This window comes from Primulina huaijiensis, chromosome 13, assembly GCF_012295235.1.
Source record: "Primulina huaijiensis isolate GDHJ02 chromosome 13, ASM1229523v2, whole genome shotgun sequence".
Classification (NCBI taxonomy): domain Eukaryota; kingdom Viridiplantae; phylum Streptophyta; class Magnoliopsida; order Lamiales; family Gesneriaceae; genus Primulina; species Primulina huaijiensis.
In genome coordinates this window covers 6,836,106-6,842,020 of record NC_133318.1, presented here as the reverse complement: position 1 = coordinate 6,842,020, position 5,915 = coordinate 6,836,106, and positions in this window count along the sequence as shown.

The window sequence follows — 5,915 nt, the reverse complement described above, 5'->3', positions numbered from 1 at the left end:
ATATACACGTTGCATGGTTATGGGCAAGTGTCGAATTTTCCTTTTGCATGCCTCGCGCGTATGAGCTCCCAAAGCCCCGCGCATATGCGCGAGACCTACTGTCTCGGCAGATAACTTTCTCTGCAGCTCGTGCATATGCGCGCCCTTCATCCGCGCATGTGCGCCCAAATCTCTGGAAATGTCACTTGTGCATCTCACCCCCTCGCGCATATGCGCGCCCTGTCTCACGCATATGCGCGAGGTCCTCTGCCTTCGCGCTTGGTCTCTTGCGCATATGCGCGCCTCTCTGCCGCGCATGTGCGCGAAGTCTACTGTNCTCTGCAGCTCACGCATATGCGCGCCCTTCATCCGCGTATGTGCGCCCAAATCTCTGGAAATGTCACTTGTGCATCTCACCCCCTCGCACATATGCGCGCCCTGTCTCGCGCATATGCGCGAGGTCCTCTGCCTTCGCGCTTGGTCTCTCGCGCATATGCGCACCTCTCTGCCGCGCATGTGCGCGAAGTCTACTGTCATTTACATATGCAATCATCATGCTTTTCCAAATCTAGTCTCGTCGTGACCCTTCTATAATCACATCACTTAATCAATTAATCCATTAATCCTTTCCGATTAACACGATAAAATCTCAGGCGTTACAGGATCCTAACCCGAAGCAATGTTTAGTTAATTTATATCTCGACTTTTGATTTATTCTTGATTGTGCTATTATTTTCATTGTGTTGTTGAAGCGTAGCTAACTTTAATAACGATTTCATATTGCAAGTGAGTTCGAGAGAATAGCCTGTTGTAGGAACGAGTAGTATAGTCCGTGAATTTACAATTTACATAGAAATATGAAATCAGATACGCGTTGATAGTCATAGTCCTGTAGGTCGAAAGCTATGAGATTTCATAGAAAGACATGCAACTCACCGTGGATACATAATTAAAAAAAATTAATTACTTCACTAAGTTGAATTAGTTTGGCATAGCTCGAGAGGGCGTGTTCAATTGGTTAGGAAATCCTGTAGAAATCATAGATCATTGTCAAATGAATTAACTAAATGAACGAGGGGTAGGTGAACCGAGATTCCCAACAAATTCATTTCTCATTGAATATTTAATCAATCATTTAGCTTATTTCTTTTATCGTTTAATTGAGAATCGTTTCGTTGAGCTTTTATTTAATCATCGTAGTAGTAAACAATCATCCGAATTATCATTGCTAAAGGTTTAATAACTGGGAATAAAAATTGAGAAATACAGTCTTAGTTATTTACTTTAGTATTCTTTATTTTGCTTTGTTTGACACCTTCGATTTATTCACAGGTATCTCTCTCGGTGCATGCCAAGATCTCTAGAGTCTGAACTAGAGATATTCGATCCCGAGATTTAAATAACCCTATGTAGACGAAGACAACAGCAGAGGCTTAGAGACATGATGAATATGAACGAATGTGAGGAAGAGCATCATGAAGATCTAAGAGTCAAAGTGTAAGGTTTAGGAAATTCGAGCTACGTAACCTGATTGCATGCAATCTAGGGTTTTACTAAAATATGTGTTAAATTATTTTAAAACATTAAATGAATTATTATTGCATGGATATGTGACTTATTTCTTGGTTTATTAAATTTTCATGCATTAGGACTTTCAGTAGTTTTTTCGAGCTCGAACGAAGAACGGAGATCGGGATAATTAAGGAAAAATATTTTTATTAAATAATTATTTTTAATTATTTAATATATGGTGTAATTAAGGGAGATTTTCGAAGTTGGGCCTTGGTGGGGTATTTTTACTAGTCGATTTATATTTTAAACGGTAGACAAATTTTTACGAGTCTATGAACTTTTTGAGAATTCGAGCAATATTTTCACAAACGTAGCTAAACAAAATATTTTTCGAGTGTGTTTTTGGACTTAATGAGATTATTTTATTGCTTAATGGGCGTAATAATGCAAAGACATGTCCAAAATCTCGTTTTTCTCATCATTCACCACACTATATGCTGGTTGTGTGTTTATGCACGAGAAATTCTTTGATCTATTATGTGATATCGTTTTTGCATAACTTTGACATGAAATATGCTTACACGTTTTATGTAACTCACGTTTTTGTTGTTCTTGTGTAAGGGGCTGCCGATTTGATATGCGAGGGGGCTGTATATGTCGAGAGTGAAGGTGCCAAGGTGCTGGAGTTGAGACTTAGTCGGCTTGAGTGAGGGCCGATCGGTTTTGTTTTCAAAGTCTAGGGTTCTCGTGGCTAGATCGGGGGAAAGGATTGTTTTAGCCGTGCATGGCCTGATTCTAGACGTGGACCAGACCCTATTGGGTCCGTGACAGGGGTGGGAAGGAGCCGTGAGCAGCTGGACGTGAGGGTAGAGGTGTCGGGAAGGGAGCAAGGCTAGTCGGGTCACTCCTTGGCAAGATCGAACAATGCGCGTGCATGGAGCTGAAGGAGTGGTTAGCTTTTTTCGAGTAGGGTGTCCACGTGCTGATCTTGGTCCTAGGTGACGTTGGTTCAAGGTTGGTTCGAGTTGGTTAGGAATAGGATCGGAATATTTAGGGCTTGGTGCATTAGGGTTTGTAGGAATCAAGGTGAAGAAAATTACATCAGGTAGCAGCGGGATTTAAGGGGTTAAAAATACTGGAATCGTGTTGTTTAGGGGCTGGTAGGGTGTGAATAACTCGTGGTTAAAATTTGGGAAAGTTTGGTTAAGTTTCAGTTGATTCAGGTTAAAACCAAGACCTAGATCCAAGTTTTTAAAAGAATCGTAAAAGTTACAGGACGAGCTAGAGGTTACGTCTAGGAAATGATTATAAATATGTTTTGAGGTGTTCTATTAAGTTCGGTTGGCTTCCGGTCGAAATTTCGAGGTCCAGGGGTAAATTGGTCAATTAAGGTTTCCAGGAGCAAAATGGTCATTTTGCACCCGGGTCGAGTTATCAGTCCTGGCAGCATCTTGATCACTAAAATTGCATGTTTAAAATGTATATGATATTATGAACATGAATGAAACGTCCACTACTCGTTTTCTTAAAAAATACTAGAAATTTTTATATTTTTTTTATAACCTCACAATTTCGACCGATTATATATAAAATATTTGTGAAACCATTTTTAAAAATAACCATCCAACCATATTTGAAAAATCAAAGAAAATAGTTTAAATCATAAAATTATCATACTTTTGCATATCCTAAGTTAGAAAAACTGCTAAAACTAACTTCTCAAAAACCACTCAAAAGCATAATGAAAGTTGTAGAAATAAATTTAACATAAACTTAAAATTCTAAATCATGGTAGCCCCTTCATGAATGTAATCATAAAGTTTTGAATCAAATAACATGCTTTAGAATTCATGTTTTGTACAAAAACAAAAATACATAAAAGTGTCACTTGTTTTTCATACAATTCATGATTAAATAGATAATATGGTGTGATGATGAGTAAAGAAAAGAATATGGCGTGCCTTTGCGTAATTTACGCACAAATTATCATTGACAAATCAAAAAACGACGACGCTTGGCTTGAAATTACTTGAAAAAAACGACGACGCTTTCTCCTTGAAATATTGTGTGCGCGATGTGTCTTGATGAGGGGAAAGAGTTTGAGAGGTTTAGGAGAGTGGGGCGTGTGATGTGTGTGAATTATGGGGGTGGTTTGTATTTTAAATACTAAATAAAACACTAATAATAGCTTAGGCTCATTAACATGATTAATTAGGTCTATTAGTGCTTTTAAAATTTATTTTGATTAATAAAGTTTATGAAATTTTTAGGCTGGTTGTCAAAACGCTTCATATTTGTTGAAAATCGAATACCGATAAAAATTACGTCTCGACGTATAAAATCATCTCAAAACTCCTTATTTTCAAAAATAAGAAAATGCATCCACCTTATTTTAAAACATTAAAAACAATTATTTAACAAAAACATTTTCCATTTGTTTCAGCCCTCGGTCTCCGTTCCTCGATCTCAACTCGAATAACCTTTAAAAATATATTTTAATGCATTTAAGTAGGCATATACTATAAAATCATTTAAAAAATAACACACATAATTAATTTAGCAATTAAAATAAATTAATTAGCTATTATCCATATTCCCTAGATTTGCATGCAGTTGGATTACGTCGTCATAATTTTGGACCTTACAATTCCTCCCCCTTTAATTAAAATTTCATCCCCTAAATTAGGACTTACCGAATAGCTCCGGATAGCGACTCCTCAAGTCCCTGTCGGCTTCCCAAGTAGCTTCTTCCTCCGAGTGATTCAGCCACTTGACCTTGACCATTGAAATGACTTTGTTTCGGAGTCTTCTTTCTTGCCTTCCCAAAATTTGGCAGGTCTTTCTTCATTAGTCATATTTACAGTCAATTGCAGAAGTTCATGATTTTGTACATGTGAAGGGTTCGACATGTACTTTCGCAGCAGCGAGATATGAAACACATTGTGTACTCCAAAAAGCATCAGTGGCAATGCCACTCTATAGGCTAGTGTTCCAATTCTCTCCCAAATCTCAAACGGCCCTATGAATCTTGGAATAAGTTTGCCTTTCTTGCCAAATCGCATAACACCCTTCATAGGTGCTATTTTCACAAATACGTGGTCTCCCACTGCGAACTCTAGGTCCCTTCGTCTCTTGTCAGCATAACTCTTCTATCGACTTTGTGCAGTCTTCATTCTATCTCCAATTTTGACTACTGGCTCGGCAGTCTCTTCGATCAAATCAGGACCAATTTCCCTTCTTTCGCCAACCTCTTCCCAATGAATAGGATATCTACATTTTCTTCCATAAAGTGCCTCAAAAGGAGTCATCCCAATAGATGATTGATAACTATTATTGTAGGTGAACTCCACTAGAGGTAATTTCGGTTCCCAACTTTCTTGGAAATAGATCACACAAGCTCGCAGTAGGTCCTCTAAAATTTAAATAATTCTTTTCGACTGACCGTCGGTTTGAGGATGTAATGCTATACTGAATAGTAATTTGATCCCCATTGCTGCATGCAGACTCTTCCAGAATGACGATGTAAATATCGGATATCTGTCAGAAACAATAGATACGGGAATCCCATGCAGACGAACTATCTATCGAATATATAGATTAGCATACTGTATCATGGTGAATGTCATCTTGATAGGTAGAAAATGCGCTGATTTTGTAAGAAGATCAACTATCACCCATATGGCATTAAATCCCTTGATAGTCCTCGGCAATCCCACAACAAAGTCCATCGTAATATTTTCCTATTTCCACTCGGGAATATGGAGTGGCTTAAGCTTTCCTGCTGATCTCTGATGCTTTGCTTTTACTTGTTGACATGTCAAACACTCGGATAAAAATCACAGGATATCACACTTCATGCCCGACAACCAATATAACAATTGAAGATCTTTGTACATCTTCGTGCTTCCAGGATGAATGGAATAAGGCGAGTCATGAGCTTGTTTCATAATGAGCTCCCTTAAAGAGTCGTCACTAGGAACCCATAAACGATCTCGTTAACGAACTATACCATCCACCTCAGAATACAACTTCCGGCCCTTGGCTTCATCTCTAACTCTCTACTTTTGCAATTGCTCATCAGTGTACTGTCCCTCACGGATTCTATCTCTCAAAGTCGATTGCGCTGTCAAGGTGGCAAGATTAAGGGCCTCGCCCCTAGTATACACTGTAAGGTCAAACCGCTGCATCTTGTATTGCAGTGGTCTTTGAAGAGATAATTGAGTAATAACTGCTGTTTTTCGACTCAATGCGTCTGCCACTACATTAGCTTTTCTCGGATGATAGCTAATCTCACAGTCGTAGTCTTTCACTAATTCAAGTCATCGTCGCTGTCTCATATTCAACTCCTTTTGGGTTAAGAAGTATTTCAAACTTTTATGGTCGACGAAAATCTTGCACTTCTACTCATACAAGTAATGTCTCCA